General features: G+C 48.6%; 1 protein-coding gene across 8 annotated transcripts in view; it reads right to left on the bottom strand.

The window, feature by feature from the left end:
- Window positions 1-27,835, bottom strand: part of PKIG (cAMP-dependent protein kinase inhibitor gamma) — a 77,242-nt gene that overhangs the window by 9,123 nt on the left and 40,284 nt on the right. For 2 of the 8 annotated variants that reach the window (XM_020911466.2, XM_070472681.1), the window contains exon 2: window positions 13,101-13,170. The exons of 1 other annotated variant lie outside the window; for it this stretch is intronic. The gene's annotated coding sequence lies outside the window, so the exon portion shown is untranslated. Of the gene's footprint in view, window positions 1-7,072; window positions 7,327-13,100; window positions 13,171-20,449; window positions 20,469-23,026; window positions 23,169-27,835 lie in introns of those variants that run through there. 5 more of the 8 variants (XM_020911468.2, XM_020911473.2, XM_020911472.2 and 2 more) reach the window with 5 other exon arrangements.

The following is a 27,835-nucleotide window of genomic DNA, read 5'->3' as shown; positions in this document are numbered from 1 at the left end:
CACCCTGGGGCTTTGGCTCCTGCCCTTGCCCAGCTGACCTTACAAGCTGCCCAGAGCAGGAGGCCAACCTCCCTGGCTCAGAGAGGGAAGTGTGCCCAGCTCAAAGGCCAATCCTGGAAGACGCCAACCGCCACCAGCGTGCTCCGGCTGCCTCCCCGCTTCCACTTCCGCAGGGATAGGTCTAGGGAACACAGTATTTTCATTTTTCTGCAATATTTGTATATTTTCCCTTCACTCTCTGCTCTTAAAAGTCAACAGCAAATGGGGAAATATGAGCAACCATCCTCAGAGTTGAAGATGCATCTGCAAATGGTCGTTTTCAGACTGTTAACAACAGCATCAACGCCAGAAACTCTCTGAGGAGTGATCTGACACGATACACCAAGAAACCTCAACTTTTCTCATACCCTTGAGCCAGTAAGTCAGCAAGCTGACATGTGAGAACAGTCCCTGGCTATATCAGCTTGCACTGCTCCTGGGGGTAAAACACAGCATCTTTCCGTGTGTATTTGCTTTTCTTTGAGCTGTACTCAAATCCTTTTGCCCACTTTTCTATTAGATGGTGGCATTCCCACTGATTTGTGGGAGTTCTTTATATATTGAGACAATCAGTCTTTTACATTAAGAAGCATTACAAGTATCGTTTGGTTTTTGTTCTCTGATTTTATTTCTCTGCGTGCACACTTTTTTTTTTTTTCCTATTCATGTAGTCAAACTGATCCATATTTTACTGCATGGTTTTCAGGTTCTGGATCATACTTAGAAATGTCTTCCCTACTCCAAGATTAGTGAAGAATTCTCTCTTGCTTATTTCTTGTACTTTCGTGGCTTTATTTTTCATATTTAAATCTTTCATTGAGCTCAAGTTTATGTGCTATGAGGTATGAGGTAGGGAATCTACCTTAATTTTTCCCACTTATCTCAAAACATTTTGTGGAATCATCAAATTGAAACGGCTCCCTGAGCTCACAGAGACAAACCTCTCATTAATAGCTGGGGGAAAGTGAGGTTCAGAAAGGGAAAGTGACTCACCCAAAGTTCTTGATCCAGCCATCTGACCTCCTAGTCCAGAGCTCTTTCTCTCATGCCTTGCTGCACCCCTGGGGGTCGTGATCCCCAGTGATACGACCCATCTCTCGAGGGCGTGTGGTTGCCAGGAGGCCTCCAGCACCAGTGTGCAGCCCACATCCCTGTTTATGGGCTCAGAGACCTTGGACAACTGCCTCCATTTCTCAGGACCCCAGCTGCCTCCTCAGCCACACAGGGATAACAGTAACACCTTCTGCTCTGGGGGCTGTTGTGAAGTCAACGGGACAGTGTGCTCAAAAAGAGTCTGATAAGATGCGTGCAAGGGAAGAGGCTCACAATAAGTCATTACTATGGTCCATTCTCACTGGGTGACTTATCAGTAAAACTGTCCTACTGACGCTTTCTTTCAGCTTCTTTGGTTTTACTCTGTGTTTAGTGATGCACAAAAGCCAAAACTCACACTTCCTGCTTTTGTGCTTCACGGTGCTGAGTGAATTAAGTTCCACAAATGTGACGCCCTGACTGACATGTAGACTGCTGCATCTGATAGACCTAGCACAGACGTGAAGCCCAATGAATATTACATAAATGAGTGAATAATAGAAGACTGTCTAGATTCCAGAGCAGAGCAAAGACTATGCAGCTTTGCCTTATAACAGGGGCCAGAGGTCTGGCTCAGTCTCCTCACAGCAGGGTGACCACCCGCCACCGCTCCCCGACCCCTGGGACCTTCCCTCTCTCCCAGCTTACTCTCCCTCCATCAGAATAATCAGGTTGAAATATGGTCCCTAAACGTCTTCCAGTCCTGAAATTTCATTCACTTATTCATTCAGTGTTTACTGAGTACTTTTTATATGCCAGGCACTACGCCAGGTATGGGGTATGCATTGGAGCCAAAAAGATATTTACAATGTGATAACAGAAAAGGGCACCGGAAATCAAAGCTACAATGAGATGTCACCTCATGTCAGTCAGAATGGCCATCATCAAAAAGCCTACAAATAACAAATAATGGAGAGGGTATGGAGAAAAGGGAACCCTCCTACTCTGTTGGTGTGAATGTAAATTGATACAGCTTGGAGAATAGTACGGAGTCGCCATGTGACTCTTGGACATATATCTGGAGAAACTTCTAACTTGAAAAGATACAAGTACCCTAAAGTTCAGAGCAGCACTATTTACAACAGGCAAGACATGGAAGCAACCTACATGTCCATCAACAGATGAAGATGTGGTGTGTGTATACATGTACACACATATATATAATGGAATAATTCTCAGTCATAAAAAAGAATGAAATAATTCTTGCCATTTGCAGCAACATGGATGAACCTAGAGATTATCACACTAAGTGACGTAAGTCAGGCAGAGAAAGACACATACAATATGATATCACTTATATGTGAATCTAAACTAATGGTACAAATAAACTCATTTATAAGGCAGAAATAGACTCACAGACACTCACAGACATAGAAAACAGATTTAGGGTTTCCAAAAGGAGAAGGGGAGGGAGAAATAAATTTGGAATTAACAGGTACATACTATACTATACATATGATAGATAACCAGCAAGGACCTACTATATTAGACAAGGAACTATATTCAGTATCCTGTAATATCCTATAATGGGAAAGAATCTGAAAAAGAATATATAAGTGTGTGCATATATATATACATGAGACTGAAGATATATATATATATATATATAGATAGATAGATAGATAGATAGATATATATATGACTGAATTGCTCTGCTATACACCTGAAACACTGTAACTCAACTATACTTTAATTAATAAAAGAGAGAGGGGCATTAACAAATAAACAAATCTATCATCAGGGACTGTGGTAAGTGTTGTGGAGGAAGAGAACAGGTTTCTCTGCGTGGGGGTTGTTCAGTTCAACACTGTACGGTCAGGGAAGGCCTCCTAAAGGATGTGATCCTGCACTGAGGTCCACAGGAAAGTCAGACAGAGGGTGATTTAGGCAGAGTCAACAGCCAATCTGGGAATAAGCGATCTACCATCTTCTATCTCAGCTTGAGCCCTGAGCAGTGCTCAAGCCTGACGCTCTTCTGCTCCTCCCCATCTTTGGGAGGTTTGGGGGCCTTCCTCAGGGTAAAGCTTTTGGCCCTGAAAAGAAGAGGCTTTGGGCTCACCTTCCCAGACCCTTGGCGGCATGGGGCCAGAGGCTGCGCACTCGCAGGTGCTTGCCCTGGTGCTGTCTGGTTTCCCCACAGGAAGCCATCTTCTCCCTTTGGTTGTTACTCTCCCCCCAGCTCTGTAAACTGAAGAGGCCCCAGCCTTTGCCAAGAGCTACACAGTCTGTTCCAAGTCTGCCGCTATTAGTCCTCATAGCTCAGGCAGATTCCATGACAGCGCCAAATTGTTTTCCAAATATACCAGAAAGGTCATTTCCTGTTTTTTTTCTTTTTAAAAAATTAAGTATTTGCAGAGACCGTACAAATAAGAAAGCAGACCCTTCTGCAGTGGACACGGAGCAGACAGTGGGACTTAGTCCCCTGGGACAGGCCTCCTCAGGGGTGGAGAACATGCTTTCTAAGGCTCCTCTGAGGGAAAGCAAGGGCTGTGGAAACCTGATGGAAATACCAGGGCCTGCCGAGCTGGCAGTCCTCAAATTCAGAGGAAGCGGCTTTTCTCTGTGATGAGAAGCCAGACCCAGAGAAGCACTGAGGCAGGCAAAAAAAAAAAAAAAGGCCAGGGCCCCAGACTGAGCGCATTCCCAGAACCTAGGAAAGGGCAGGGCAGTGGTTCTGGAACGCGCCGAGGTCTGCTGGGGACCAGCCCCGAGCTCTACCTAGTCCTGGAGGGACACACCAGGGCGGAGTCTCCAGAGAGGAACCCTCCTACCAGGGCAGCACATGATGCCCCCAGGGAGGCATCCTTTGGAGGCAGCTGGGCAGGGCCTTGGCCTCTGCACGCAGGGGCCCAAAACCACGCGGCCCGGGGGCAGGCGGTGGAGAGACCTGCTTTGGGAGGGAAGAGGGGCGGTGCTGACTCACACGCGGTCTCCATGGACGCCCTTCTCCTCAGGCCACTCTCCGCGGGGGCCCCTGCAGACCCCACACCCTCTGGGCCTCCCTCCAGCCTCAAGGGCCACTCCTTAACCTGGTCCGTGCAGGCGCCTCTCTGTCAGGGACCTCCACGTGAGAGGCCCCCACCCTAGCACCAGGCCCCCGGGGCTCACACCCTTGCCCCGGAGTCCGTGTGGATGGCTCCCCAGGCCGCTCTCTCTTCAGAGCTCTAGAACGGGCAGTCTAACCGCCTACTCCGCCCTTCCCTTGAACGTCTCACCAGCATTTCCAACTTCACGTGTCGGATCACAAGCCTGCTCCCCCCAGCCAACCCCCAGGTCACTGACGGAACCAGATGTCGAGGCTGCTCAAGCTGGAAACCTGGGGCCATCCCAGGGGAACGGACTCTTCTCCTTCTTCACTCCCGGTCCGGTCTGTCACCGGGCCCGGTCGCTTCTACTTCAGAACTGAACCTGAACGGGCCCCCTCTCCGGTCCACCTCCCGCTCTCCATCACTGCTCACGTGCGCCCCTAGCGGCGGCATCTCCTCACCACCTCGCTGTTCCCCGCTTGCCCTCGACCCAAGGTCTGCGCTCGCCACGAGGGCCAGGGCAAGGTACGCGCCTCAGACACTGGGTCCCGTGGTTCCCCGCTTCATCCGGCCTTGGATGCTCTAGCTTTTCACATCTGGCCAAGTCCAAGCTCTCTACACCAGCCCCTGACATCCCACACTGACCTGGCCCCGCCTTCTGTGAGCTTTTTGTCTCGTTTCCACCTTCTTCGCAGCCCATTCGGGTCTTTAATTCCTCATACTAGCTCTTCCGGACTTCAGGGCCTTCATGAGACAGCGTGCTCTGCCTGGAACGTTCTCTGTCACTTTTCTTTTTATAGAGCCTCTTAAATGGATTCCTGACCCTGCCTTTTCAGGCGCTCCTACTCTGGGACCCTGACACGGGGCCCTGCAGGTCGTGAGTTCCCGTGCTCCCCCAGCTGCGTGTGGCTGAACACCTGGAATCCTACATGATAGGGTGACTCAGCGAGGGCCTGGGGTCGCTCAGCTGCTGTCCCTAGAGCTGCGCACCTCAATGGCCACAGAAGCCTCTTCTGTAAAATGGAGGTGTGCCCGGAAAGGGGCTCGTAGGGAATAATCAGAGCTGGCAATCACTTAGTCCTGACTGCCTGCTACACTGCTAAGCATCTTACAGGCATCTCACTTAATCTGACAGCAACTCTCTGTGGTAGGAGGCATTACTACTTCTGTCCTACACAGGAGGAAGCTGAGGTACTGAGAGGCTAAGTACTTGCCCAAGGTCATATCATCCTCTGAGTGTGGGGAGGAGGGAGCCTGTACTATTGGGACAGGAAGCACAGAAATGAGATAGCATCAGGCCTGGCAGGCAGTAAGGATTCACTGAAAACTGTCTACTTCCCTTTCTCCCCTTTTTTCTCCTCTATCCCCCACCTCATAACAAGGCATTTCTGAATGAAGGACAAGCAATGAAGTCCTAGGAAACCATTTTATAATGCTGGCAAAAGCATATACCCAGATGCACTTTACCCAGGCTTAAGCAAAATCTGTTGAGAATGTTTGACTGTAAATGTAAAATCTTACGAACCCATCCAGTGACGTTGAATTGATTCTTTGAACTCTGCCACAACAAATTCTAAGTTTTGTCATCTAACTTTGGTGAACAAGTATTGGGGGTACACATTTAAAAAAACCCTCGCCCATTCTGCCACTGTGTCTCCCCCTATGGCTAGGCAGTGTCAGCATTTCATGGAGGGCTGGGGTTGGGCTTTTGGGATGGTGATACAAGCTCTTCAATCCACGGTATTGAGTGCTTCTACGGAGCCTTGGGAAAGAAGCAGAATATAGCCCAACAATATTACTGCTTGGAGACTGAGTCTCCCTGGGTCTCCTGTGGTTTGCACATTATCTATACTTGGTGAGGGCTCTGCTAAAACACAAGGTTCCCAGAGGCCAGCAGTCCCAGCTGGAACGTGGAAGGAGGACCGGAAGGTGAAGTGAGATCACTTCCCAACAGGCTAGCCAGAGCTCCAGTGGCTGGACTGAGCTCCAGCTCTGCCGATGCCAGGATGGGTGCCTTTGGGCAAGGTTCTTGTTTCTCCAACCTCGGGGGTCTCAAGTGTAGAAGGAAGGGGTAAGCTGGGCATCCGTGTGGTGTTTTTGAAACATGTCTACAAGTTCTTTGACATTTCTCTTGTCAAGCGGTGGAGTGTAATTTGTATCCTTGTAAATGAGCTGGTTGTCGTGACTTGCCTCTAACTAACAGAGTACAAGAGAAATGATGATGTGTGACTTCCAAGATGGGGTCAGAAAAAGTGTCACAGCTGCCATCTGGCTCTCTCTTGGGACACTTGTCTTGGGAGCTCTGAGCTGCGTGTAGGAAGTCTGAGGCTGCCACGTTTTGGGGAAGCCCAAACCAGTCATATGGAAACGTCTGGGGTGGCCATGGAGGGAGATACAGCAGGTGGCTCCAAGCCGGCTCCTCGAGGCTCCGACACCAGCCACCACCTGCAACTGCATGGGAGGTTCAAGCCAGAACTGTCCAGCTGGGCGGTTCCCAAATTCCTGACCCACAGGAAGAAGCATGGAAGGTAACACGTCACTGCTGTCATTTTAAACCACTGAATACTGGCAGTGGAGTGTTATGTGGCAGTGGATAAACAGAGAGAGTTCTAATGTGACTTCCAGCTAGGGATTCCTCTAGAGTACCTCTAAAAGTCTACAGAAAACATGCCCCAAAACCACAGTGGAGAATGAAAAGAAGCAAGATACTATCTCTATAATATGAATTCATTCATCTATTCATGTAACGAAATATTACTGATCACTCAGTGTGTACCAGGCTTGGGACCAGGTGCCACAGATACAAAAGCAGTGAGACACCAGGGGCCCTGGAGGGACAGTCAAGGTTTACTTAGGGAGGTTGACTCAAACACCCGAAATTCTTAACCAGGGATGAGGGGCAGGGGCGCACATACCAGAATTCCAAAATCACTGGTGAACCACAGCTTCAAACTATCCCTTCTGCCTCCCCTGGGGAATCTGACAATGATCCAGAGGCGGATGCGGTGTGCGTGTTGTCGCTGATGACCACTGCCCATATCAGCCTCTGTTCCTGATGGAAGGTGTCATGGCCCACACACATGATGAGAGAGGAGAGACTTTAGGGACTGATTCTGTACAGGAATCTCTTAAAACTTTAAGAATCTTTGAAAAGCTTGGTTGCTAGGAGCTGTAACAATAAGATGTACAAGGCAGAATGGGCTCAGAAACCAGCCACTTACACACAGTCACTAACTTTAAAGAAACAACCCCCTCCACTCCTTTATATTTACTGCTCACTGGGCACCCAGGAGTCAGCAAGGACTAGAACAGTCTCTGCCCTCAGGAAGCTCACGCTCTGTTGGAGTGACTCACGAGCAAACAGAACAACCATCAGGGGCACCAGTGCCTCAGAGAAAACTGCAAGAGGGCAAGGGGCGGGGGGTTCTCTCAGAGTAGCCAGGGAGCCCCTCTGCGAGAGGGACCTGGGTGCAGAGCCCTGGGGGGGATACCCAGGTAAGTGTGCCAGGCAGAGGGAACAGCGTGCAAGAGGCGGGGCCCCCCTGGTGTCCAGCAAGAGGACAAGGAGGCCGCGGGGCTGGTGTGCAGCGAGTGAGGGAGAGAGAAGGCTCAGGGTGGCTGGGGCCTTCCAGGGCCTTGGAGGATAAGAGCTGACCCGGAGTTTTGCTCCGATTTTGACTTCACCCTTTCAGGGCCATTCCCAGACGAATGCTTTAATGCTCCCTTCCACGCCAGTTCTCAGAGTCCCCTCCCCGCACCCCCCCGCCCCGAGTGGACGGGGAGTTAGGCCTGAGGGCGTCTCATCACACATCCCTCACAGGCACAGACACTATTGACCCAAAAGCAGGGCCAGCTGGGGTGGCGGGGGGCCTCTGGTCTTCAGCTAAAGGAGAAACAAGGTTCTCATTCCATTCCTCCTGCCTCTGGAGAGAAGCAGAGCTCGGAATCCACACAGCATAACACAGGAGAGGACCGAGGCAAGAGGACCTGGCAGAATCACATGTCTCCAAGCCAGGGACCGTCCGACCTGAACAGCTGCTGCCGCTAAGTCACTTCAGTCGTGTCCGACTCTGTGTGACCCCACAGACGGCAGCCCGCCAGGCTCCCCCATCCCTGGGATTCTCCAGGCAAGAACACTGGAGTGGGTTGCCATTTCCTTCTCCAATGACCTGAGCAGAGACACAGGAAAAGACCCTGATGCTGGGCAAGATTGAGGGCAGGAGGAGAAGGGGGCCACAGAGGATGAGATGGTTGGATGGCATCACTGACTCGATGGACATGAGTTTGAGCAAGCTCCGGACAGGGAAGCCTGGCATGCAGCAGTCCATGGGGCTGCACAGAGTCAGACACAACAGTGACTCAGCAACATCATGTTCTCCTGTGCCTTTGACCCAGAGTCTGCACACGATTCCAGTCCCTCGGTTCAATACCCCAGCCCTCAGCCCCCTACCTCCAGGCACAGGGTCTTCAGGGGATGACCAGCCCTCAGGGCCCAGTGATCCCTCCCTGACCCAGCAGAAGATAAGAGCTTCCTGCTTTGCTGTCCCAGCTGTCCCATATCTGCCCATATGTGCCCACCTGTCCCATATCTGCCTTCCCCACTGGCTTCAGGAGGACAGGCAGTCCTTCTGGTCACTATCCCTGCCACATAGTACAGTGTGTGATGCATGGAAGATGCTCAGTAAATGCATCCATAAGAACGCGCTAATGAACAAACAAAATAAGCAGTGAACATACAAAATAAGCAATGAACATGTGCACTCTCAAGCCAGTGATGAAAACAACCACCCCAGCCCTGGTCCCTGACCAAACAAATAACAAAGGGAATAATAAACTAAAAATGGTACTATTTACAGGGTATATGTGCTATGTGTCGGGTATGGTTAAGAAGTGCTTCTCGGTAGCCCTGTACAATTAGGTAGGTCCCTTTAACACACAGCAAGGATGTTTGGGAACCCACCCCGCCCTACACGCCCAGGTGCCTGGCTCCTAGGCCCAAGGCCTCAAAGGTGGTGGCTCCCTTTGGCTTGGGGAAGCAGAGCACGCCAGAGTTGAGGACAGGTGAGCTGAAAGGGGCGAAACGGCAGGAAGGACTGAGGTTCCTGGAGAAGGAGAAGGAGGTTCCCCTTGGTCTTCCTTGAGACCTTCTTTCCACCTAGTCACCTGACCTGCAAGGGCTCTGCTCCAGCTCTGAGAATCACAGGATGTTCCTTCTCTCCTTCAGGGACCCCTTCAACACCTACAGAGCACGCACTCTTCCCAGCACTGGGACTGAAGACACCTTGGGAGGCCTTGTGTTACTGAACCCTCACAATGGACAGCTCGTGGCTTGGAGAAGTTGTTATGAGTCCCCTGAGGTCCTCCGACCAGTTACTGACCGAATCAGGCCTTGAACCTGGGTTTCCTCCACCCCGATTCCGAGCGCCTTCTCTAGGATGGTGCATTCTGGGGACGGCTCTGTCTCGAGGGGGCGGACACGGCATCTGCCTCATCCTTAACAGAGGACTGTTCTGTCACCAAACTCCCTGCCCCTCTGGCTGGTCTCAGCGCAAATGACCCCGGCCCCCTGGATCCAGGAAGGCCAGGCGCTGTACTGACCGGGATGAGGAGTGTGTGGAGGGACTGACCGAGCGCCCACACCATGCCCGCAGCACGGCACCCAGGAAATGCTTTCAGAAGGAATGAGTGAGGCAGGAGAGACACAGTGGATCTGCCAACCTGAAAGAGTCCAAGAGAGCATGTGGTGGAACGCACGCAACCTCCAAGCATCTGACGAGGTCCTGCCCTGAATCTCAGAGTGATGGGCAACAAGCGGAGGGCCCCTTCATTTCAACAGCTAGAGTCAGGCAGAGAGAGAAAGTGAGCCGGGGACTCCAGCGACAGGAAAGAGATCCCATGGCCAAACCGCCGCTGGTTCTGACGCCACTGGAGACTGTCATCGTCTTATAGCTGCTCGCTGAGAAAAGCCCACTCGACAGGTGATGCTGAGAAGTGGAAATGACTCAGAGAAACTTGTCTCTTGTCAGTCCTAAATTTGGGCATATCAAAGATAGGCTCGTAGCTTCTTTAGCTAATAAAACCATTTATAAAATACATTAGAGTCAAATTTCATTTGTCTAATTATTCCTCAGGGAATGACTCACTCCAGATCACCAAGATTCCCACACTGTTACTCTTTTAAGCATCAGAACCTTCTGTGGAGACAGAAAGCAGACTGGTGGTTGCCTGGGACTGGGGAGGCTGGGGGGCTTGGGAGGGTGATGAGTTCAGGATGTGGGGTTTCTTCTAGAGGGAATGATAAGGTTCTAAAATGATCATGGTGACAGATATGCAACTCTGAAATATACTGTAGGCCAATGAATTGTATATACTTTAAATGGGTGAACTGTGTGGCATATGAATTATATCTCAGTAAAGTTGTACCAAAAAAAAAAGAAACCCGTATCTGAATTAAAATGGAGAGAGACTCTTCTCAGGCACTGCACTAATGCATTAGCATATTACCCACTAACCTTTTCTTAATGATTTAAGATCAGTGCTGGGTGCATAGTTTTTAATATCTTGTATAACGTGGCAATCTTCTCAGTATTATAAGATACAGAGTGGTTTGACCTACACTGCAGAGCGCACTGTTTTTTTCTAAAATCGGTGAATTTACTTTCACCATAAAGCGTGGTGGTTAAGCTCATGTACTTGGGTCATGTACCACTTACTGACTGTGTGACCTCTGGTGAATTAAAAGATTTTTCTGTACTTCAGTTTCTCCACACATAAAATAAGAGCTTCAACCTACATGGGAAGTTGTGATGATCAAATAAGATAAGGTGTACAAAGCACTGGATGCTGTTCCTGGTGGTGGTAAGCCAGACTGAAATTCAGCTATCCATCAACACTGTTCCCACTGGCTGGCTTCCCAGGTGCCTCAGCGGTAAAGAACTTGCCTGCAGATTCATTTGGCACTGAGCCAGAACAGGACACAAGCCTGGTGGCTCAGGAAGGAGATGCAGGAGACTTGGGTTCGATCCCTGGGTTGGGAAGTTCCCCTGGAGGAGGAAATAGCAACCCATTCCAGTATTCTTGCCTGGAAAATCCCATGGACAGAAGAGCCTGGCGGGCTCCAGTCCACGGGGCCGCAAAGAGTTGGACATGCCTGAGCATACAGAAACAGCACTGTTCCCACTGCTGTCAGTGTAGCTGCTGTAACGCCCCCCTGAGCCATAGACTCAGAAACCAGAAAACCCCCAAAGTGTGCTCAGTGAGATGGAACAGGGGCTGGGGCGCAATTTTGTGATTAGACTTTGGGACGTGCCATCAGATGGCTTTAAGCTCCAGCGATATTAGCTAGTTTGTCCCAGTTCACCCCTAAACAGAAAAACCAAGATATCCCGGCATAAGGAAGGCTGGTGCCTAAGGAGACCCGGGACCCCGAAACACTTGGGGCTCTCTTGTGACCATGCGTGCGTGCTCAGTCGCTAAGTCGTATCAGACTCTTTGCAACCCCAGGCATGGGAGCCCGCCAGGTCCCTCTGTCCGTGGATTTCCCGGGCAAGAATACTGGAGTGGATTGCCACTTCCTTCTCCAGGGGATCTTCCCAAATCAGGGATTGAACCCATGTCTCCTGCATGAACAGGTGGATTCTTTACCACCAGGGAAGCCCCTCTCTAGACCACTGATTCTTAACATTCAGAGGTCACAGACACATCTGAGAATCTGAGGAAAGCTATAGATATTTAGCCTAGGAGAGTATGTGTGTGTATACATACAAAACTGCACCCATGTTTACAGGAAAATCTTGAATCCCAGAAGAAGCCTGTTTAAATACCTTGGCTCTAAACCTCACATAACCCTAGCATCCTCAAGGTTCAGTGGCTAGGTCCCAGTGCTCCCACAGCAACTGGAACAGAAGGCCCTCTGACCTTGGCCAGATAAACAGTCCTGGGAGCTGACTGCCGCATCCAAGTCACTGCAAACATCTGCATCCAGGGGCTTCCCGGCGTCATTGAGTCAGAACAGGACACAAGCCTGGTGGCTTGGGAAGCTGCTACAGGGCAAGGCTCAAATGCCTTGCTGATAAGCAGCTGGGGAGTTTCAGACCCAGGGCAGCTGCCTGCCAGATAAAATCCTTTCTCTGCCAACAGAAGAGGAATCTTAGGAGTGGTGCTAGAGGCAGGCGGGGCCATGAGAGGGAAATCGAAGGAGTTGGAAATCCCCCAAACTCCCAGGACTACTAGGACAGTGAAATAAAAAATGGAGATTCTGCCCAAATGCAAGAAGATGGAGTTGGAAAGGGGTAGAAAAGTTGGGGGCAAGGAAGGTGGTTGGACCACAGATCAGAGGCTGTCAAAAAATGTTTAGATACCATATAGATACAAACACTGACCCAAGGCAGCCATACTTCCAGGCAGAGGATCTATGAACTGCATTCTTCTTCCAGCTGGAAGGGACCCGCACCATCTCTCCTCATCAGATCACTGGGCTGTACTTGTTTCTTTGGGCTTCGTTTTGCCTGCTTTTGCTTCTGCACCACAGTATTAAAATACCCATCATGTGCCCTGGTCTTTATGAAAATACTTTTACAACAAACAATTGGTGGATGGGGAAGTTGGCATCGCACCCAGATTTGCTAATAACTCCTGTGTATGATTCCATCTGCTTAAGTAGATGATTGAAGAAACACATTCTCTTGTAAGCCACTGAGGTAAATGGTCTTTCTGATTCTCTAAGCATCAGAGAAACGGTGTAAATGGAATCATGACTGAAACTGCAGCGCGATTTTACGTAACTTCTGAAAAGGGCCATCCTGCCTTTCCCTCATGGGACACCGAGTCCTCTCTGATTTCATTTGGAACCGATTCCTTTTCCTTCTTCAAACGGAAGTAAAAGTATTCAGGCAAACACTCGTGATGCCACAGCAGAGTGGTATGAACAATGTGACTACCCACCTGGTTTAGTTTCTTTTTCCTGCTCGCATCTCTTCAGATTTTCCACTGTTGACGAATCAATGTGGAAATTCTAAGGAACCAGAGAGAAAAACAAAAATTAGAGCCAGACATCCCCTAGGGCTGTAAACTGAAGCAATCTTTTACGAATACAAGTTAACAACATCCATCAATCTATTAACTGTGTACATCCTTTGGCTCACTCAAACATCTGAAAATTTATCCTATAAATTGGTTCACATAAGTTTAAAAAAAATGTCAGTAAAACATATTGTGTAAAAGTAAAAAAAAAAAAAAAGAGGAAACAACTTAAGTTACTAGGAAAAAGAGTTAAATTATGATATCAACGCAGGGAGGAACTACACAGCCATTACAAAGAACAGGGGAGAGTCTGTTGTACTGACACGGGAAAATGTACATACTCTGGTGTTTAAAAAAGTGTAAAACTGTATATACTATCGTCTGTTTAGTTAAAAACGAACATGATTGTTTATCCTTAGAAAAAATGTACAGCATTTGTGTATATACACACTTTTTGTATCTATATTAGAAAAAGGCAAACAGCAAACCAAAAACAGCAGCTCCCCCTGGGACTCGGAAACTGAGGGGAGAGGAATGAAAGGCTTTCAATTTTCACAGGAACTGTTTCTGTTGCAGCTGAAAACTTTCATTAGAGGCACACACATCTTTCATAGTCATTATACATGCTATTTAAATGCTAAAGTATCAAGAGTAAGGGCAAAAGACATTTTTGGACAAAGACTAAGCAAGTTTACCATTGACAGACTCCAAAACATTCTCCAACAGAAGAGAAAATGAACACAGAGTATCAGTGTGATTTTAGGATCAACAGTGAGCAAAAGTAGTAAGAATATGGTTACATTTAAACAAGTACCGACTGAGTGAAACAAAGCTAAACAAGGAGATAAAAACAAACTTGACAGTATTTGACAATGATAACACGTAAGATGGAACGGAAATCAGAGATAAATATTCTAAGGTCCTTGATTATTCAGGACAAAGAAATGCTATTTTATTCTAGATAACTCATCCATGATGTATACTGAAAGTTTAAAAACAACAAAATACAGAAATAGAATGCATGAGTTCAAACCAGTTAGTATGCTCCTGGGTAGAAAAGTCTAGTTATCCCCAAATGCCATCCTTACCAAGTTACTATATAATCTTAATTAAATTCCAATAAGAATACCAATAGGTTTCTTGGATGGGGGAATGAAAAAAATTAGAGTTCATATGGAATCAGTTCAGTTCAGTTCAGTTGCTCAGTCATGTCCAACTCTTTGCGACCCCATGAATCGCAGCACGCCAGGCCTCCCTGTCCATCACCAACTCCCGAAGTCTACCCAAACCCATGTGCATTGAGCCGGTGATGCCATCCAGCCATCTCATCCTCTGTTGTCCCCTTCTCCTCCTGCACCCAATCCTTCCCAGCATGAGGGTCTTTTCCAATGAGTCACCTCTTCGCATGAGGTGACCAAAGTAAGTATTCAAGAAAATTAGCCAAGGACTAAAGAAAATTATAAAAGGTAAACAGAGGATTTGTCTTAAAATTTTAAAAAGTTACTATAAAGACATAATAATAAAAAGATACACAATTAACAGAAGAATAGACAAATAAGTTGTGGGCTAGAATACCAAGTTCAGAAACATACCATAAAGGAACTTATTAATGACAAAGATGGGTTTCAATACAAAACAGAAAAGATGGCGTATTTAATAAATGCTGCTGGCCTATCTAGAACAAAGCTTGATCATTACTCCTCACTATGCACAAACATAAATTCCAAAGGGATTAAAGGTTCAGGATTAAATTAATGAAAGCCATATTAAGTATTAGAAAAACATTTATTAAAATATTTATGTAACTTTGAGGTGGGGAAATTATTCCTAAACAAGGCAAGAAATTCAGGTACTATGAAGAGCAATACAGAAACAAATTAATAAATAACAGATTAGGAAAAATATTTACAACACATATGAGATCTTTAATACATAAACACATTAAGAGCTCCTACATGTGCTTGAGAAAAGGCAAACAACTCATAGGAAAATGGGAAAAGGAAATTCACAGATGAGGAAAATGAAAAGATCACTTAACAACACAATCACAATCTCACTAAATCTTAGCAACAATCACAATCTCACTAAAGAATATACGAAAGTAAGATGCCATTTCCCCATCAGCTTGGTCACAAATAAAACAAGAGAGATGAAGGGAGAGATGGACAGAAGAGAGAGTTCCTAATGCTGGTAAAGATTTAGGGAAATGGAAGTGCTCACATATGGCTGGGGAGAACGTAAACTATTAGAACTCTTTGTAAAGTAGGATGATATTATCAATCAAGATATCAAGTATGAATACCTTTTAACCCAGCAATACTATTTTTGAAAATATAATCTATAAAAGTAAAAGCAACAGTGAAGAAAGATATGTACATGAAGATATTTAATGGAACAAGATTTTTAATAAGAAAAAATGGTAGTAACTCAAGTATCTGCCAAAGGAGACCTGGTTGAATATATTGTGGTACCTCTAGGTCTATAGCCCTGAAGTCATTTAAGCGTGAACTGGATTGGTACCTACCCAGGAAGTATCATTTAGTGGGAAAAATAAACTGTAAAATAACAAAGTACAATCCCACTTCTGACAAAACACAATAACCACATACATACACAAAACATCCATCTACACAGGAGCTCGGAGAAAGGTATGGAAGGATATACACCAAACTAACTACCCTGGGTATCTCAGAAGGATGGAAATGCGGAGCAGGAGGAGAGGAGATATTATAAACTTTCTCTGTATACATCTTCAAATTGTTCAGTTAGTTACAATGAGCACATGCATCTCCAGGGGACATCAATGGAGAAAGCAAAAACAACAACAAAGAAATAAACACACGAGTGCAGAGCCATACAGCACAGCAAACTATGTCACACACCACCGTTCATCTTTACATGGCATAGTTAACTGTACTTCCTCTCACTTTTTTTTTTGGTCAAATAGAACCTATCATTTTAACAGCTGGAAGACAATTTATCTAAAAAACATTTTTTTTTGGCCAGGCTCTGAGGCATGTTGTCTCTTAGTTCCTTGATCAAGGATCAAACCCGCGCCCTGGGCATTGGAAGCGCCCAGTTTTTACCACTGGACAGCAGGGGAATCCCCTGAAAGACATTTTTAAAAGCTTCATGAGATGGGGAAAAGGTGCACATTTCCCCCTAAGCATTTATGTGTTTTATTTTACTTAAAAAAAAAAGCTCCCCTTTAAAAATCCACTGCCCTGCTCAGGTGGTGTGTGGCTGGTTCCGCACCATTGACTGTTTTCTGTGGCTCCTTGCCCCCAATTACCTTCCCCCCCCAAACCCAAATAAATGCACTCCCAGGCGCCTGCGTCTGCCGGGAACCAAGGCCCAGTAAACCGCAGCAGCTCTGCTCACAAGGCTCTCTTGGCCTCCAAGCAGATTCTCTGGCTTCGATATCAAATGGGTCCTGGAATCAGAGAAGTGAAATGGATTGTTCTGTAACCCATTCTGACAGAAGCAGAAAGGAAGGAGATGGTTTATTCCAATGGATGAAGTGAAAGAGGAAAGAGGAACAGCACTCACAAGCAGCTCTGGAAGGCGAGCCCCCTAGGTGGACTCTGCCGTTTCTGGGTTACCTGGAAGGGGTCCAGTCTGCCTTTTCCTGGTGCCTGCTTTGTTTTTAGCTTAATTTTATTTCATTTCATTAATAAGAAATCTTTCACTGAAATAAAAATGATACCGCAGGTGTCTATAAGACTTCGTATTTTACAAAGCACTTTAAAATACTTTATCTTTTTCGATCTTCACAATGACCTGGGATCAGATCAGCACCATTCTCCTTTGGAGATGCAAATGAGGCCCAGAGAAGTTAAGGATCTTTGAAGGTCACACAGCAAGTTGGTGATAGAATGGCAACACAAACTCTGTTCTCTAAACCCAAGTCCAGTAGGGAGCTCACATTTGAAATCAGAGAGAAACGGAACTAACAGGCAAGCCAATGAATGAAAACACTGGCTCTTGGGAATACCAGATTTTTCCTGCCCCTTATGAAAAAGTTATAGACCAAGAGGACAATTCTATGCCACCTCGGGGATAAATTTTGCTCATATACTGGAATCCAGCTGCTGAAGAAGAGAAGGAAAATCCTTCCTGTGTCCTGTCCTCGTTGCCTCCATCTTCTCTCTTGCCTTCCCCTCTAGGCTTTAGCCCCACCGGCCTCCTTTCAGTTTCCCCAACATTCCTGCCTCCGGCCTTTCACCGGTGTTCCCCTCTCTACCTGGAACAGTCTTTCCCACAACGCAGCAGCCTTGTGTCCCAGCCCCCTGCTCCCGCCTTAGCTCTCAGCATAACCGACTCCTCCTCTGGGTTCAAACACTGCTCGTGCGGCAGACCTGCCCTGACCACACACTCCTCCGCACCCCTCACTCGTCCTGGGTATTTCACACCACTATCAGTCCTGGACGCTGCAGGTGAGGCGGGGTCATGGCTGTTCTGTGCAGTGCTCTCCAACTACCAACTCGCCCAGTGCCTAGCGGATATTAGGTGCTCAATAAATACTGGCTGGATACGTGAAAGACTTCCTGAAATGAATCGAACGCTCGGCTTAAATGCTGCTCTGTCAGGCTTCCATAGCACTAGCCCTCTCTTGGGGCACGTGATCACACATGTTAAGAGTTTTTCTTCCTATCAGGCTGGGAGCTACTTACAAGTCTCACTTACCCTGGTATTGCCAACAGCACCTTGCCCCTAATGCTGAAAACACAAGGGTTCTTAATGATGGATGCATTCACACATCCATACAGGAAAATACCAAGGAAAGCTGGGGTCCTTAACCGACGCAGACCTGGTTTCTCCCCCCACCCAAGGGGAGAGCAACACAGAACCTCAGCACCTCTGAGATACACAAACAGGGACTCTGCCCGGGGAGAGGGTAAAACGAGCTCAACTCCCGATGCAGTGGGTGTGCGCCTGAGAAGGGGATGGGGGCAAAACCATGGATTGCGAATGGGAACTCACACAGGTGAAAACTTCCCGGTGGCTAACTGCAAAGGCGGATCAGAGACCTAAAAGAGTCATGCTCTTTGACCTCACCATGCCTTATTTAAAACAGAGAACGGAAATCACTGGGTGATGATTTCAGTATGTTTTTCTGTACTGTCTAGCTTTTCCTTTCCATGGGGGTGGTTTAGTCGCAAAGTTGTGTCCCACTCTTGCAACCCCATGGACTGTACCTGCCGGGCTCCTCTGTGCATGGGATTTCCCAGGCAAGGACAATAGAGTGGGTTGCCATTTCCTTCTCCAGGGGATCTTCACAACCCAAGGATTGAACCCATGTCTCCTGCATTGTAGGCAGTCTCCTACATTGCAGGCAGATTCTTTACCGGCTGAGCCACTGGATCTAGCTTATCCATGAAGGTGTTCTAACTTTGTAATCCGGAAAAAAAAAAAAAGCCACAATAAATGTTGTAAAAACAAACCAACAGAAAGCCTAGTGGTGATTTTAGACAACAGAATCACCCATCCCGAGGATTCCGTGTCCTCTAAGTTGGGGCCGTTGCATTTTCGTGATGAGTTCCTTTCTATCCTCCGAAACCCTGGGGGATAGGAAGGTGCTGGGGGTGAAGGCTTCACCAGGAGCGGCTCTCATTTCTCCTTAAGGCAAGTGCTGGCACAGCTCTGGGCGTCAGAAGTGGAGGGGAGCGTGGGGGTAATCAACCCAGCTCAGGATAAGACCTCCTCCACCTGCTGCTGATCCGCCATAATTATTCACTCATCTGCCTGTCCTCACGATGCTCTGAGAACTGCACCAGACTGTCTCTGCATCAGCCAGTTCCTCGAGCCTCGTGCTCAGGGCCCACCAGCCCTCAGCACGGTTCCCTGACTGGCAGGGCCCACAGCCATACAGTACTAAACAAAATAACAGACCCAGGTCCCTGGGACATAGTAAGAATGCATTAGCAACCAAATGCTTCATTATTTGAGTGCCCTGAAGGTCCATTATTCAGTTCGGAAGAGCCAAGTTGAAGGACAGCAATTTCTTGGAAGATGAGAGACTACTTTTACAGTCAGGAGATGCTGGCCTCCTTCGGTCAGAGCGGATGCGTTTATTATCATCGGCAATTCAGAATCACTTAGCGCGGCAGCTGAGTGCAACTCCCAAAGAAACCATTCTTTGAAGGAGCAGTACTTAAAAGTTTTCATGAGGTGTTTCTGAAAGATTTCCAGGAGGTAGTGAGCTCAGCCTTGGGTCCTGATTGATGACTTGTTTCCGAGAACCTTAGACTTTCCATGTCTGTCTCCACTTAGGAATCACTCCTGGCCGCTTGTGAAAGCCTAGCTGAGTGGACTGGGGGAGTTCAGCTGCCCGTTACACTCAGAAAGGAACGCCTGCCACCTTTTCCCTTTGGTCGCTGGGTGGACCGGGGACCTCTGGTGTCAGGAAAAAGCACCCACTTCAGCTTCTGGCCTCAGCACTTCAGTGGGTGACAGGAAACGGTGCTGGGGCTTGGGTTAAAGAGCCAGCATGGCGGCCCCAGGGCCATCTTGGTGGGGGGTGGGGGTGTGGGGGGTGTGTGTGTATGTGTGTGTGTCCCATCTTGGCAAGTGTGTTTGTGTTTGAAGATTGAGGAATTCAGAGATGACTTCCAACTCTTCACACAAATGCCATCCTGGGACTGAGGGGCCAGGGGATGCCAGCTCACATCCTAGGATGTCAGCTAACATTCTCTTTCTGGAAACCATAAAGCGGCTAATCCTGAGCACATATTACTAAGTCAACTAATCATGTTGTGAGCTTTAAGCTGCTTTGTCCTCATGGCACCCCTGCCTGCCTGCTAAGTTGCCTCAGTTGTGTCCGACTCTCTGCGACCCCGTGGACTGTAGCCCGCCAGGCGCCTCTGTCCATGGGATTCTCTAGGCAACAATACTGGAGTGGGTAGCCATTCCCTTCTCCAGGGGATCTTCCCTGGGGACCCAGGGATCGAACCCCCATCTCCTGCACTGCAGGCAAATTCTCCACTGCTGAGCCACCAGGGAAGCCCCGGCACCCCCTGAGGTAGGTAAAATTGTGACCCCACATTTTGGAGAAAAGAAGGGGGGTGGGGAGGAATCTCTCCGAGATGGCTCAACCTCTCATGGAACCCTAGACTGTCTAAGAAGACAGACAGGCACTGGGGACACCAGTCAGCCCGGGGGCCACAAATACAAGTGCCCACAGGGGCCAAGCGCCAGGCAGGAGCCTAGAGAGCACCAGACAGACCAGGCAAGCATTCACATTCAACAAAAATAAAACTCAAACCAGGTACCTTCCTTCCACGGTATCACCTCCTCCTCACCACCAGCCTAGGAAAGGGACGGACTTTTTAAGCAGCTGAAGTGTCGGGGCCCTGGGGGCTCGAGGTCCTGGGTGAGGTTGGGATGGTGCCCACACCCCGGGGCGGTGCCCTGGCAGCAACGGTCCACTTTCAAAGGGCTCAGCTGCTGGGAGGAGATATGCTGCAGCTCTCAGATCTGCCAAGGGGCTTCACGAGCCCTCCAGTTCACCACGATCTTAATCCAGTCAGTTCAGTTGCTCAGTTGTGTCCAACTCTTTGCAACCCTATGGACTGCAATACGGTCTTAATCCAAATAGTCTTAAATACTGCATCTTCCTAGGGTTAGGGTCTCTGACAGGCTCTTAAAGAGAAGAAAAACCCTTCAACTACCAAGACCTGGAGCCTTGGAAACCCAAAGTCCAAGACCCGAAAGCTTCTTTTGCTTTTCTTTGTACTTTGGCCCTGGCCAACCTTTCCCTGCAATGCCCACTGCAGCATCCTGGCCTGGAGGATCCCATGGACAGAGGAGCCTGGTAGGCTACGGTCCACGAGGTTGCAGAGAGTCAGACTGAAGCGACTGAGCAGGCACGTTCACGCCCCGTTTACCCGCAGCGGTGTGGACTGCGGGGAGGTGAAATGGAGAGGGGAGGGAGGCGAACAGAGATTTCCCTCTCCTCTTCTCCCTCTCGCTGGCCAAACTAGGGAGTGGGACAGCGGGCTTGAAGTTGAAATCGAGTATAATGTGTCTCCTCTGTACCTATATCCCAAGTTCTCTATCAGGCAACGAGGAGACGAGGCCTGCGGTCCAGCGGAAGCAGTGAAGGGATGGCACGCCAGCACAGCTCAGGTGCAACTCCCTGACGGTCGAGAGGTTAGGATTCGGTCTCTCACAGCTCGGGTAAACACAGGAAGGAGGTCCGGAGAACACGGGAACACACAGTGGAGACTGACCCTGTCGGTGCAGTTGGGGAATATTGACACCTATCGCCTGGCGTTCTGTGAAAGGGTGAGCGTAACAGAGAGCCTGGCTCTCACCAGGCGCTCAATATTTACCGTTGTTTCTTTTTCCTCCTCGCTCCCCGATACACACACACACACACACACACACACACTGAGGATTTCTCCTTCCAGAGCACAAAATCTGACAAAATGTAAACTCAGCAAGGAACCGCAGTGCCTATTTGGTGTCCTCTTTTAGTTCTCCTAGAGGCACCAGTTTTCACCCGCTCCGGGATGCCGACGACCAAGGGCCCTCTGTTCCTCGAGCCCTAAGGACTCTCCTCAAAGGGCAAAGGGCTTTGGTGTTTCTTTCAGGCTGAATTTAGGAACAGAGCTGACCCTTGAGCAGCACAGGGTTGAGGGGCACCGGTCCTCTGGGCAGTTGAAAACCCAGGTGTGACTTTACAGTCGGCCCTCTGTATCCACGTGTCCGCAGCATCCTGGGCCTATGTCCGTGGATTCAACCAACTGCAGATCCTGGTTCTGTAGCGCGTTACTTATGGGAAAACATCCGCAGGACAGCGGACCCTCGCGGTTTAAAGGCATGTTGTTCAGATGGAGTGCTCATCTAGTTTCGCCCCTGATTTAGGTACAAACAATGGAACTGAGGTCCAGAGGATAAAGCACCTGCCCAGGGCCCCACAGTTTCCTTGGGTGGCCGTTCTGTTATATAGTGGCTCTTGCTGTTTTTTTTTTTCTTTTTTAAAGATGGAGGCTTTCTTCTTTAACTGTGATTTTTCAACCATTTTTACCTGCAAGGAGGGTGAGTGGAGCACACACAGCACCTGCAAGCTTTATATCTTCAGCCACCTGAGAACCCTTGGCTCAGCCCCCGCAGGTACGGCCACCCCCCCCCCCCACCCCCCCAGTGCCTCCCTCGGTTTAAAATCCGAGGACAGGACCCAGCAGAGAAAATGCCCAAGGGCTTACACAGTCGTGTTTATTTTCTAGGAATAAGCAGCACTTTTTTTTTTTTTTAAAGGAAGCAATTAAAAGATCAGAAAGCCAAAGGTAAAGATTTCTGTCTTGGAGTTTCCTGGGCAGTTCCTGCAGCACTGGCCAGAAGTGATGAGAAGTCATGAAATCTAACAGTCTCTGAGTCTTAAACTGAAAATACCCTGTTACCTCTGAGAGCGGCAGATTATGGAGAATTCTCATCGGCAGAGACATTTCTCTCTAGAAGTGTTTAAGATATTTGGGGCTCCCACCTTGATCATCAGAAAAATAAATTAAGGAAAGCTTCCCCAAACACCAGTTTCTAAGGGAGGATTTCTTTCCTCATCTATATTTGGGGCAAGGAGCTGCTTTTAAAGCCCGAGCGACTCTGCCCAAGTTCTTTGGGAAACAAAGACAGTGTTTGACTGGAGCCCTGTCTGTGAGCCTTGAAGTTCAGACTCTGGCCCTAGGCGGTTTCAGACAAAGCCATGGTTTTCAAAGCAATAATATATCATAATATAAAAATAGACACTTGGTGACCAACGGGCTGGAAAGCAAACTCTCCGGAGAGCCCTGCCTCCCAGCCTGCTTCTCCCTGGGGGTGGGGGCGGCAGAGAAGAAAGTCCTACTTACCAGAGCAGAGAGTTCCTTCCAAGTCCAGCAGTCCTCGGTCAGAAGGGAAGGTCGAATTTAAGGAGCCAGCATTCAGGATGCCTCCCTTCGGAGGGTAAGCTAGACTAGCACAGCAGGCCTGCGGGGGCAGGCGGGCTCTCTCCTAAATGAAATGCACTTCGAGGTTTTAGTGGGTGTTTCCCACGTCCCGGGCCAAGTAAGTCCCCATTTGTTGTAACCCAATGCTCAGCCTGATGATGTCAACCACTCAGCTCCCTGGTTCAGTTTCCACCTCTCTGTCCACAGGAGAGATCCGTTTCCTCCGGACAATGAGCCGCGGGGGCTGTAACTGCATCCCGGGCTGGCACGTTTGCCTAACATCCTTCCTTCCATTTTCGGCCTCAGTGACAAAAGGCTTCCTATTCGCTCCCTGGGCCACGGCTCCCGGCGTGAATCCCTTTGCCCCTTAGACACTGCTGACCCTGGGCTGATCTAGGGTGCTGTGCCGTGGTCCAGTTCACTTCTTGGGTGTATGATAACGCTAGTTAGGGTGGGGAGCCGCACACCCCCACCCCCACCGTCCCCATCTTTTTTCTTCCTGCTCCATTTTCCAAGCTGTGGAATTTCTCCAGAAAGTCTCTTAGGTGTGTGCTGGACAGAAGGCTCGAGTCTGTCCTTTTCTTCGACAGATGGAACGTGTCCGCACTGGAGGCTTAGAACAGGCACGGGGCTGTCGCCTGGGAACTGGGCTCTGGTCCCCAACATGCTCCTAACTGAACGAATGACCCCACACACGTCACCTCTCTCTCTGGATCTCAGTTTTCTCATCAATAAAATGAGAGTTTTGGTATCTTCCACTTCTAGAATTCAGTAACGGATGAGCTTAATCAACAAATTCACCATAAGGAACTTTACTACAAAGAGGCTGACCACAGGCTTGAGGGAGGGAGGAACTCTGGAGGGGTCAGAGGCTACTGCTCAAGATGCCTGGTTCAGCTCAGGCTCCTTCAACCCCCTTTCTGGTGGAGCTGAACAGTTTCTCTGGGAGAAAACCCCCAAGAATTCACTGAACAAGTCCTGGGGGACACGGAAAGAGGCAGCATAAACTATGAGATAAGATAAAGCAGCAAGAGAATTTAACTGTCCTAAGGGACTAACGTGGAACAGTCCTGGTTACGAGAGATAATAAGTAATCTCCTGCGTCTGAAGAGTGCTTGATAAGAAAGACAAATAAAGCCTCTGTGCTTTGATGTACAGTGGGAAGCAATGTGACATGTATAGTGATTATGAGCATCAATTTTGGAGCCAGGGACGCAGCTGCTCTGACTCCTATGTGACTTAACTTCTCTGAACCTTTCTTTTTTTAATTGCCAAATGGGATATGAGGGCCTCCATTTTGAGGACACTAAGAACGAAATAATAAATGAAAGGGACCTGAAGGTATTTCGCCACATGAGTGATGACAGATGGTGGCTCTCACTTGCTGTACATGATTCTCCTTTGAGGACTTCCCTGGGCGTCCAGCGGTTAAGATCCGCCCGCCAATACAGGGAACACAGGTTTGATCCCTGGTCTGTGAAAATCCCATATGTCTAGGGACAACTAAGCCCATGTGCCACAACCACTGAAGCTACACTCTAGGGCCCGTGCTTCACAAGAGAAGCCACCGCAATAAGAAGCCTGTGCACCACGACAAAGAGCAGTCGTCGCTAGAGAAAAACCAGGCACAGCAACGAAGACCCAGCACGGCCAGGAATAACGAAAGAAAAAAATTAAAAAAAATCTTTGACTCTCACTTGAGGAGAATTAGGTCATTGCTAATCTCCTTTTCCTGGATAGGAAAATGAAACAGAGAGAAGTTATGAGATGTGCCTGAGGGCACACGGCTGAAGAGGAGAGGACCAGACTTGGAAACAGAGTCTTTGAACTCCTCCTGAGGTCAGCACACAAGCCACGCAACAGCCAGTGCTCCTTCCCAAAACGGTTACTCCGCCACGCCGGGCCCTCAGCTCTAAATGGGATCATCCCCACTTCGGGAAACAGGCGAAGCTTCTTCAAACCAGTGGGGAAGCAGTGGGAGGGAGAGTCTTCCTGGGTTCAACCAGGCCTGGGACGGGGAAAGGTCGTCAGGCTGTTGGCTGACAGGAAACACTCGGGCAGCTAGGTAAGAGGGGCGCTCACCTGCTTTTCTACCAAAATACTGTGTGGCCTGAGGCACATCTGGGCTTCAGGGGCTCCTCCCCTCAAAGACGCAGACCTGATTTGCCTTAAAGCCATTTGGGACTTAGGCCCTGTTGGGAAAGAAGCTATTTATAGGTGGGAGGAAGGCTGTGGCAGTGTGTGACTGAACAAGAATTTTAATGAGTGCTCAGAAAACTCTGGTGTTAATCAGAAAAGGTCCCAGCAAACACAGTGTGTGTTAGGAGGGAGTGTGCCGCTCCGCAGGCTTGCCCACAGGTTGGTGTGAGACTGCGGGAGAATACAGAGGACGCCAGCCTGGTCACCCACAGACAGCGGCGGTCCACAGATGGGAGAGGCCGCTCCCTTCTCATCCCTGGACCTTCTGCCTGAGTAGGACCCTGCCAGTTAACTTCTTTGGGCTTTGGCTTCCCAATGGAAAATGAGAATAATAACAGCTTTCCCCCTTCAACGTTCTTGGGTGACTTATAGCACATAGTACAAGTTCAAAAACACTTGTAAAAATCAGCTGGCACATCCTAAAGACATCATTTTCTCAGTCTGACTCAGTGCCACCACCCTCTGCCCTGAGCACGACGTGACAATGAATAAGGTCAAGAATGTCGGGAAGCCAGAGAGGAGGGCTGGTGTTTGTCTAGAACGTCAGGATGAGTAAGGAACAAAGCCTCTGACGCTCTCGCAGATACACTCTGCGTGCAGGGCCCGGAGGCGGGGTGGTGCTCGGCTGGGCCTTTATTGCAGACATCTGAGTGGGCGTCAGGAAGTGGGGCCAGATCCTGACAGGTCAGTCTACTGACATCACCCTCGCGCGCCAAAGCACGGCTTGTCACTTGAACGAAAAATACTAGGAAGGCGCTCATTCATAAAAACAAAGAGAGCGTTTTCCTTGTCAACGCGTATTCTGTCACACGAGCCCTGCGGACCGAATAGCCGTCCATTTGTGACAGAAGCCAAGGAGAGGGAACTGTGAGGACATCGGCACACCAGCCTGTTCTCTACCGACCACGGCAGGGGACACGCTGTGTGGACCGGGGCCACGCGCCGAGCTGTAAACCCCCGCTGCATGGCATCCTTACTTGAATCAGCGACAGGAAGGTTATCCACGGTCTCTCGACAGTTGTGGAAACCGATGCGCGCCGAGGTGGACTGGCTGGGCTGCCCGGAGGGCCCCCGGAGTAAGAGATGGAGCCTGCGCTCCAAGCCGGGCTGCCTGGGCCAGACCTGTCTCCTTGAGCCCCTCCTGCTGCTGCCTTCTAAATGCTCGCCCGGAGGAACTCGGCGGACTTCCCCGGCCAGCAGGACTGGCCCCATTTGAGGATAAAGGAAACTGGCAGCTTCGGCGCCCAGGGCTGGCCTGCAGGGCCCAGAAGCCCCTTGGCCCCAAAGCTGCCTTTAATTCCCATCCCCTCACCCCTGGTCCTGAAGGGATTTCTCCCTGAATTTTCTAAGTACTTGATCTGTTTCTCTCTTAAGAGACTTATCCTTTTCTCCTTCGAGGCATATTTATATCTGGACAGAGCTTATTCTACTGTAAAATCTGAGCTTCTTAAGCAAAAGCTCTGTCCAGTTTATGAGCATTTTGTACACGTTATAAGACATTTATTAAAATAAGGAAATCCATAAATAACAAAAACTTGTACTGAATGTTTGTCATATATCAGATGACATTCTAACTGCTCTACATAAATAGCCTCATTTAATCTTGACAAGGATCCTACAAGGCAGGTATATTATCTCCACTTGACACAAGACAAAATTCCAGACACAGATCACCTGAGTAACTTGTTTAGATGGTAACCGACAGGATGTCTGTTGAAAGGAGGATGTGAATGAATGAATTCTGGCCACCACTAACCACCCACCCTCTGGGCTTCCCAGGTGGCTCAGATGGTAAAGAATCCGCCCGCAGTGCAGGAGACATGGGTTCGATCCCTCGGTCGAGAAGATCCCCGGGAGAAGGGAAAGGCAATCCACTCCAGTATTCTTGCCTGGAGAATCCCCATAAACAAAGAAGCCGGGCAAGCTATAGTCCACGAAGTCGCAGAGTTGGACAAGAGTTAAGTAACTAAACACACACGCAGGCACCTACCCTCTAGTCCAAACACCTGTTGTTAAAATACAATTAACTTTTCACCCACTCAAAGGCCAGTTTCAGCTGTCATGCCCTTTCAAACGCACTTATTCCCTATGCCACACAGCTGTAAGTTCCCCTTTTTTCCAGACAAATATAATTGAGAAACATATGGCCTGAGACTTAATGAATCAAAGTAGATTTTGTTTACTTTCAAATTATAATCATATTTGCTTATTGTAAAAAAGAAAATAAAAATAGGAAAGTAGAAAAGATCAGGCAAAAAGACAAAAAAGGAAGATGACCCAACATTCTATCACTAGGAACAGCCTATTAACCTCCTGGGGGCACGGACCCAGAAAGAACTGCACCATCACTCAAAACAGGGGCGGGGGTGGTTAACTCCACAAAAGATATGCGAACACCACACTGCCCCTCCCTACCTTTTCCAGCCTTCCTAAAGACCTGCTTCCCCCTAGCAAGAGATGGGTTTCAGATGGGGGCAGTTATGGGAGAGGTGGAATCTCCAACTCTTGAGTTAAACAATCTTAGACGTGTTG

Source organism: Odocoileus virginianus, chromosome 9 (genome assembly GCF_023699985.2).
Source record: "Odocoileus virginianus isolate 20LAN1187 ecotype Illinois chromosome 9, Ovbor_1.2, whole genome shotgun sequence".
Taxonomy (NCBI): Eukaryota; Metazoa; Chordata; class Mammalia; order Artiodactyla; family Cervidae; genus Odocoileus; species Odocoileus virginianus.
This window is presented reverse-complemented; position numbering and strand designations above follow the sequence as displayed.